Below are 10,425 nucleotides of genomic sequence, written 5' to 3'. Positions count from 1 at the left end.
CAACCAGCACAATGTCCCCCAAGCAATATGGCTGACTTGGAAGTCACCTATACAACATGACAACCAGCACAATTTCCCCCATGCAATATGGCTGACTTGGAAGTCACCTATAGGACATGGCAACCAGCACAATGTCCCCCATGCAATATGGCTGACTTGTAAGTCACCTATACAACATGGCAACCAGCACAATGTCCCCCATGCAATATGGCTGACTTGGAAGTCACCTATACAAGACAACCAGCACAATGTCCCAAATGCAATATGCCTGACTTGGCAGTCACCTATAGAACATGGCCACCAGCACAATGTCCCCCATGCAATATGGCTGACTTGGAAGTCACCTATACAACACAACCAGCACAATGTCCCCCAAGCAATATGGCTCACTTGGAAGTCACCTATACAACATGGCCACCAGCACAATGTCCCCCATGCAATATGGCTGACTTGGAAGTCACCTATACAATACAACCAGCACAATGTCCCCCAAGCAATATGGCTGATTTGGAAGTCACCTATAGAACATGGCCACCAGCACAATGTCCCCCATGCAATATGGCTGACTTGGAAGTCACCTATAGAACATGCCCACCAGCACAATGTCCCCCATGCAATATGGAAGTCACCTATACAACATGGCAACCAGCACAATGTCCCCCAAGCAATATGGCTGACTTGGAAGTCACCTAATAGAACATGGCCACCAGCACAATGTCCCCCAAGCAATATGGCTGACTTGGAAGTCACCTATAGAACATGGCAACCAGCACAATGTCCCCCTAGCAATATGGCTGACTTAGAAGTCACCTATACAAGACAACCAGCACAATGTCCCCCATGCAATATGGCTGACTTGGAAGTCACCTATAGGACATGGCAACCAGCACAATGTCCCGCATGCAATATGGCTGACTTGGAAGTCACCTATACAATACAACCAGCACAATGTCCCCCATGCAATATGGCTGACTTGGAAGTCACCTAAACAATACAACCAGCACAATGTCCCCCATGCAATATGGCTGACTTGGAAGTCACCTATACAACATGGCAACCAGCACAATGTCCCCCATGCAATATGGCTTACTTGGAAGTCACCTATACAAGACAACCAGCACAATGTCCCCCATGCAATATGGCTGACTTGGAAGTCACCTATAGGACATGGCATCCAGCACAATGTCCCCCAAGCAATATGGCTGACTTGGAAGTCACCTATACAAGACAACCAGCACAATGTCCCAAATGCAATATGGCTGACTTGGAAGTCACCTATAGAACATTGCCACCAGCACAATGTCCCCCATGCAATATGGCTGACTTGGAAGTCACCTATACAACATACAACCAGCACAATGTCCCCTAAGCAATATGGCTGACTTGGAAGTCACCTATACAAGACAACCAGCACAATGTCCCCCATGCAATATGGCTGACTTGGAAGTCACCTATAGGACATGGCCACCAGCACAATGTCCCCCATGCAATATGGCTGACTTGGAAGTCACCTATACAATACAACCAGCACAATGTCCCCCATGCAATATGGCTGACTTGGAAGTCACCTATACAATACAACCAGCACAATGTCCCCCATGCAATATGGCTGACTTGGAAGTCACCTATACAATACAACCAGCACAATGTCCCCCATGCAATATGGCTGATTTGGAAATCACCTATAAAACACAACCAGCACAATGTCCCCCATGCAATATGGCTGACTTGGAAGTCACCAATACAAGACAACCAGCACAATGTCCCCCATGCAATATGGCTGACTTGGAAGTCAACTACAGAACATGGCCACCAGCACAATGTCCCCCATGCAATATGGCTGACTTGGAAGTCACCTATACAACATGGCAACCAGCACAATGTCCCCCAAGCAATATGGCTGACTTGGAAGTCACCTATACAACATGACAACCAGCACAATTTCCCCCATGCAATATGGCTGACTTGGAAGTCACCTATAGGACATGGCAACCAGCACAATGTCCCCCATGCAATATGGCTGACTTGTAAGTCACCTATACAACATGGCAACCAGCACAATGTCCCCCATGCAATATGGCTGACTTGGAAGTCACCTATACAACATGGCAACCAGCACAATGTCCACCATGCAATATGGCTGACTTGGAAGTCACCTATACAAGACAACCAGCACAATGTCCCAAATGCAATATGCCTGACTTGGCAGTCACCTATAGAACATGGCCGCCAGCACAATGTCCCCCATGCAATATGGCTGACTTGGAAGTCACCTATTCAACACAACCAGCACAATGTCCCCCAAGCAATATGGCTCACTTGGAAGTCACCTATACAACATGGCCACCAGCACAATGTCCCCCATGCAATATGGCTGACTTGGAAGTCACCTATACAATACAACCAGCACAATGTCCCCCAAGCAATATGGCTGATTTGGAAGTCACCTATAGAACATGGCCACCAGCACAATGTCCCCCATGCAATATGGCTGACTTGGAAGTCACCTATAGAACATGGCCACCAGCACAATGTCCCCCATGCAATATGGAAGTCACCTATACAACATGGCAACCAGCACAATGTCCCCCAAGCAATATGGCTGACTTGGAAGTCACCTAATAGAACATGGCCACCAGCACAATGTCCCCCAAGCAATATGGCTGACTTGGAAGTCACCTATAGAACATGGCAACCAGCACAATGTCCCCCAAGCAATATGGCTGACTTGGAAGTCACCTATACAAGACAACCAGCACAATGTCCCCCATGCAATATGGCTGACTTGGAAGTCACCTATAGGACATGGCAACCAGCACAATGTCCCGCATGCAATATGGCTGACTTGGAAGTCACCTATACAATACAACCAGCACAATGTCCCCCATGCAATATGGCTGACTTGGAAGTCACCTATACAATACAACCAGCACAATGTCCCCCATGCAATATGGCTGACTTGGAAGTCACCTATACAACATGGCAACCAGCACAATGTCCCCCATGCAATATGGCTTACTTGGAAGTCACCTATACAAGACAACCAGCACAATGTCCCCCATGCAATATGGCTGACTTGGAAGTCACCTATAGGACATGGCAACCAGCACAATGTCCCCCAAGCAATATGGCTGACTTGGAAGTCACCTATACAAGACAACCAGCACAATGTCCCAAATGCAATATGGCTGACTTGGAAGTCACCTATAGAACATTGCCACCAGCACAATGTCCCCCATGCAATATGGCTGACTTGGAAGTCACCTATACAACATACAACCAGCACAATGTCCCCTAAGCAATATGGCTGACTTGGAAGTCACCTATACAAGACAACCAGCACAATGTCCCCCATGCAATATGGCTGACTTGGAAGTCACCTATAGGACATGGCCACCAGCACAATGTCCCCCATGCAATATGGCTGACTTGGAAGTCACCTATACAACATGGCAACCAGCACAATGTCCCCCATGCAATATGGCTTACTTGGAAGTCACCTATACAAGACAACCAGCACAATGTCCCCCATGCAATATGGCTGACTTGGAAGTCACCTATAGGACATGGCATCCAGCACAATGTCCCCCAAGCAATATGGCTGACTTGGAAGTCACCTATACAAGACAACCAGCACAATGTCCCAAATGCAATATGGCTGACTTGGAAGTCACCTATAGAACATTGCCACCAGCACAATGTCCCCCATGCAATATGGCTGACTTGGAAGTCACCTATACAACATACAACCAGCACAATGTCCCCTAAGCAATATGGCTGACTTGGAAGTCACCTATACAAGACAACCAGCACAATGTCCCCCATGCAATATGGCTGACTTGGAAGTCACCTATAGGACATGGCCACCAGCACAATGTCCCCCATACAATATGGCTGACTTGGAAGTCACCTATACAATACAACCAGCACAATGTCCCCCATGCAATATGGCTGACTTGGAAGTCACCTATACAATACAACCAGCACAATGTCCCCCATGCAATATGGCTGACTTGGAAGTCACCTATACAATACAACCAGCACAATGTCCCCCATGCAATATGGCTGATTTGGAAATCACCTATACAACACAACCAGCACAATGTCCCCCATGCAATATGGCTGACTTGGAAGTCACCAATACAAGACAACCAGCACAATGTCCCCCATGCAATATGGCTGACTTGGAAGTCAACTACAGAACATGGCCACCAGCACAATGTCCCCCATGCAATATGGCTGACTTGGAAGTCACCTATACAACATGGCAACCAGCACAATGTCCCCCAAGCAATATGGCTGACTTGGAAGTCACCTATACAACATGACAACCAGCACAATTTCCCCCATGCAATATGGCTGACTTGGAAGTCACCTATAGGACATGGCAACCAGCACAATGTCCCCCATGCAATATGGCTGACTTGTAAGTCACCTATACAACATGGCAACCAGCACAATGTCCCCCATGCAATATGGCTGACTTGGAAGTCACCTATACAACATGGCAACCAGCACAATGTCCACCATGCAATATGGCTGACTTGGAAGTCACCTATACAAGACAACCAGCACAATGTCCCAAATGCAATATGCCTGACTTGGCAGTCACCTATAGAACATGGCCGCCAGCACAATGTCCCCATGCAATATGGCTGACTTGGAAGTCACCTATACAACACAACCAGCACAATGTCCCCCAAGCAATATGGCTCACTTGGAAGTCACCTATACAACATGGCCACCAGCACAATGTCCCCCATGCAATATGGCTGACTTGGAAGTCACCTATACAATACAACCAGCACAATGTCCCCCAAGCAATATGGCTGATTTGGAAGTCACCTATAGAACATGGCCACCAGCACAATGTCCCCCATGCAATATGGCTGACTTGGAAGTCACCTATAGAACATGGCCACCAGCACAATGTCCCCCATGCAATATGGAAGTCACCTATACAACATGGCAACCAGCACAATGTCCCCCAAGCAATATGGCTGACTTGGAAGTCACCTAATAGAACATGGCCACCAGCACAATGTCCCCCAAGCAATATGGCTGACTTGGAAGTCACCTATAGAACATGGCAACCAGCACAATGTCCCCCAAGCAATATGGCTGACTTGGAAGTCACCTATACAAGACAACCAGCACAATGTCCCCCATGCAATATGGCTGACTTGGAAGTCACCTATAGGACATGGCAACCAGCACAATGTCCCGCATGCAATATGGCTGACTTGGAAGTCACCTATACAATACAACCAGCACAATGTCCCCCATGCAATATGGCTGACTTGGAAGTCACCTATACAACATGGCAACCAGCACAATGTCCCCCATGCAATATGGCTTACTTGGAAGTCACCTATACAAGACAACCAGCACAATGTCCCCCATGCAATATGGCTGACTTGGAAGTCACCTATAGGACATGGCAACCAGCACAATGTCCCCCAAGCAATATGGCTGACTTGGAAGTCACCTATACAAGACAACCAGCACAATGTCCCAAATGCAATATGGCTGACTTGGAAGTCACCTATAGAACATTGCCACCAGCACAATGTCCCCCATGCAATATGGCTGACTTGGAAGTCACCTATACAACATACAACCAGCACAATGTCCCCTAAGCAATATGGCTGACTTGGAAGTCACCTATACAAGACAACCAGCACAATGTCCCCCATGCAATATGGCTGACTTGGAAGTCACCTATAGGACATGGCCACCAGCACAATGTCCCCCATGCAATATGGCTGACTTGGAAGTCACCTATACAATACAACCAGCACAATGTCCCCCATGAAATATGGCTGACTTGGAAGTCACCTATACAATACAACCAGCACAATGTCCCCCATGCAATATGGCTGATTTGGAAGTCACCTATAAAACACAACCAGCACAATGTCCCCCATGCAATATGGCTGACTTGGAAATCACCTATACAAGACAACCAGCACAATGTCCCTAATGCAATATGGCTGACTTGGAAGTCACCTATAGAACATGGCCACCAGCACAATGTCCCCCATGCAATATGGCTGACTTGGAAGTCACCTATACAAGACAACCAGCACAATGTCCCCCATGCAATATGGCTGACTTGGAAGTCACCTATAGGACATGGCCACCAGCACAATGTCCCCCATGCAATATGGCTGACTTGGAAGTCACCTATACAATACAACCAGCACAATGTCCCCCATGCAATATGGCTGATTTGGAAGTCACCTATACAAGACAACCAGCACAATGTCCCCCATGCAATATGGCTGACTTGGAAGTCACCTATAGGACATGGCATCCAGCACAATGTCCCCCAAGCAATATGGCTGACTTGGAAGTCACCTATACAAGACAACCAGCACAATGTCCCAAATGCAATATGGCTGACTTGGAAGTCACCTATAGAACATTGCCACCAGCACAATGTCCCCCATGCAATATGGCTGACTTGGAAGTCACCTATACAACATACAACCAGCACAATGTCCCCTAAGCAATATGGCTGACTTGGAAGTCACCTATACAAGACAACCAGCACAATGTCCCCCATGCAATATGGCTGACTTGGAAGTCACCTATAGGACATGGCCACCAGCACAATGTCCCCCATGCAATATGGCTGACTTGGAAGTCACCTATACAATACAACCAGCACAATGTCCCCCATGCAATATGGCTGACTTGGAAGTCACCTATACAATACAACCAGCACAATGTCCCCCATGCAATATGGCTGACTTGGAAGTCACCTATACAATACAACCAGCACAATGTCCCCCATGCAATATGGCTGATTTGGAAATCACCTATACAACACAACCAGCACAATGTCCCCCATGCAATATGGCTGACTTGGAAGTCACCAATACAAGACAACCAGCACAATGTCCCCCATGCAATATGGCTGACTTGGAAGTCACCTATACAACATGGCAACCAGCACAATGTCCCCCAAGCAATATGGCTGACTTGGAAGTCACCTATACAACATGACAACCAGCACAATTTCCCCCATGCAATATGGCTGACTTGGAAGTCACCTATAGGACATGGCAACCAGCACAATGTCCCCCATGCAATATGGCTGACTTGTAAGTCACCTATACAACATGGCAACCAGCACAATGTCCCCCATGCAATATGGCTGACTTGGAAGTCACCTATACAACATGGCAACCAGCACAATGTCCACCATGCAATATGGCTGACTTGGAAGTCACCTATACAAGACAACCAGCACAATGTCCCAAATGCAATATGCCTGACTTGGCAGTCACCTATAGAACATGGCCGCCAGCACAATGTCCCCATGCAATATGGCTGACTTGGAAGTCACCTATACAACACAACCAGCACAATGTCCCCCAAGCAATATGGCTCACTTGGAAGTCACCTATACAACATGGCCACCAGCACAATGTCCCCCATGCAATATGGCTGACTTGGAAGTCACCTATACAATACAACCAGCACAATGTCCCCCAAGCAATATGGCTGATTTGGAAGTCACCTATAGAACATGGCCACCAGCACAATGTCCCCCATGCAATATGGCTGACTTGGAAGTCACCTATAGAACATGGCCACCAGCACAATGTCCCCCATGCAATATGGAAGTCACCTATACAACATGGCAACCAGCACAATGTCCCCCAAGCAATATGGCTGACTTGGAAGTCACCTAATAGAACATGGCCACCAGCACAATGTCCCCCAAGCAATATGGCTGACTTGGAAGTCACCTATAGAACATGGCAACCAGCACAATGTCCCCCAAGCAATATGGCTGACTTGGAAGTCACCTATACAAGACAACCAGCACAATGTCCCCCATGCAATATGGCTGACTTGGAAGTCACCTATAGGACATGGCAACCAGCACAATGTCCCGCATGCAATATGGCTGACTTGGAAGTCACCTATACAATACAACCAGCACAATGTCCCCCATGCAATATGGCTGACTTGGAAGTCACCTATACAACATGGCAACCAGCACAATGTCCCCCATGCAATATGGCTTACTTGGAAGTCACCTATACAAGACAACCAGCACAATGTCCCCCATGCAATATGGCTGACTTGGAAGTCACCTATAGGACATGGCAACCAGCACAATGTCCCCCAAGCAATATGGCTGACTTGGAAGTCACCTATACAAGACAACCAGCACAATGTCCCAAATGCAATATGGCTGACTTGGAAGTCACCTATAGAACATTGCCACCAGCACAATGTCCCCCATGCAATATGGCTGACTTGGAAGTCACCTATACAACATACAACCAGCACAATGTCCCCTAAGCAATATGGCTGACTTGGAAGTCACCTATACAAGACAACCAGCACAATGTCCCCCATGCAATATGGCTGACTTGGAAGTCACCTATAGGACATGGCCACCAGCACAATGTCCCCCATGCAATATGGCTGACTTGGAAGTCACCTATACAATACAACCAGCACAATGTCCCCCATGAAATATGGCTGACTTGGAAGTCACCTATACAATACAACCAGCACAATGTCCCCCATGCAATATGGCTGATTTGGAAGTCACCTATAAAACACAACCAGCACAATGTCCCCCATGCAATATGGCTGACTTGGAAATCACCTATACAAGACAACCAGCACAATGTCCCTAATGCAATATGGCTGACTTGGAAGTCACCTATAGAACATGGCCACCAGCACAATGTCCCCCATGCAATATGGCTGACTTGGAAGTCACCTATACAAGACAACCAGCACAATGTCCCCCATGCAATATGGCTGACTTGGAAGTCACCTATAGGACATGGCCACCAGCACAATGTCCCCCATGCAATATGGCTGACTTGGAAGTCACCTATACAATACAACCAGCACAATGTCCCCCATGCAATATGGCTGATTTGGAAGTCACCTATACAACACAACCAGCACAATGTCCCCCATGCAATATGGCTGACTTGGAAGTCACCAATACAAGACAACCAGCACAATGTCCCCCATGCAATATGGCTGACTTGGAAGTCACCTATAGAACATGGCCACCAGCACAATGTCCCCCATGCAATATGGCTGACTTGGAAGTCACCTATACAAGACAACCAGCACAATGTCCCCCATGCAATATGGCTGACTTGGAAGTCACCTATAGGACATGGCCACCAGCACAATGTCCCCCATGCAATATGGCTGACTTGGAAGTCACCTATACAATACAACCAGCACAATGTCCCCCATGCAATATGGCTGATTTGGAAGTCACCTATACAACACAACCAGCACAATGTCCCCCATGCAATATGGCTGACTTGGAAGTCACCAATACAAGACAACCAGCACAATGTCCCCCATGCAATATGGCTGACTTGGAAGTCACCTATACAACACAACCAGCACAATGTCCCCCAAGCAATATGGCTCACTTGGAAGTCACCTATACAACATGGCCACCAGCACAATGTCCCCCATGCAATATGGCTGACTTGGAAGTCACCTATACAATACAACCAGCACAATGTCCCCCAAGCAATATGGCTGATTTGGAAGTCACCTATAGAACATGGCCACCAGCACAATGTCCCCCATGCCATATGGCTGACTTGGAAGTCACCTATAGAACATGGCCACCAGCACAATGTCCCCCATGCAATATGGAAGTCACCTATACAACATGGCAACCAGCACAATGTCCCCCAAGCAATATGGCTGACTTGGAAGTCACCTAATAGAACATGGCCACCAGCACAATGTCCCCCAAGCAATATGGCTGACTTGGAAGTCACCTATAGAACATGGCAACCAGCACAATGTCCCCCTAGCAATATGGCTGACTTGGAAGTCACCTATACAAGACAACCAGCACAATGTCCCCCATGCAATATGGCTGAATTGGAAGTCACCTATAGGACATGGCAACCAGCACAATGTCCCGCATGCAATATGGCTGACTTGGAAGTCACCTATACAATACAACCAGCACAATGTCCCCCATGCAATATGGCTGACTTGGAAGTCACCTAAACAATACAACCAGCACAATGTCCCCCATGCAATATGGCTGACTTGGAAGTCACCTATACAACATGGCAACCAGCACAATGTCCCCCATGCAATATGGCTTACTTGGAAGTCACCTATACAAGACAACCAGCACAATGTCCCCCATGCAATATGGCTCACTTGGAAGTCACCTATAGGACATGGCAACCAGCACAATGTCCCCCAAGCAATATGGCTGACTTGGAAGTCACCTATACAAGACAACCAGCACAATGTCCCAAATGCAATATGGCTGACTTGGAAGTCACCTATAGAACATTGCCACCAGCACAATGTCCCCCATGCAATATGGCTGACTTGGAAGTCACCTATACAACATACAACCAGCACAATGTCCCCTAAGCAATATGGCTG

The sequence above is a fragment of the Petromyzon marinus genome, unplaced genomic scaffold (genome assembly GCF_048934315.1).
Source record: "Petromyzon marinus isolate PM22_M1 ecotype Great Lakes invasive population unplaced genomic scaffold, UKy_Petmar_22M1.pri1.0 PM_G_Scaffold_13, whole genome shotgun sequence".
Classification (NCBI taxonomy): Eukaryota; Metazoa; Chordata; class Hyperoartia; order Petromyzontiformes; family Petromyzontidae; genus Petromyzon; species Petromyzon marinus.
The sequence above is the reverse complement of the archived record's forward strand: the minus strand, read 5'-3'. Positions refer to the sequence as shown.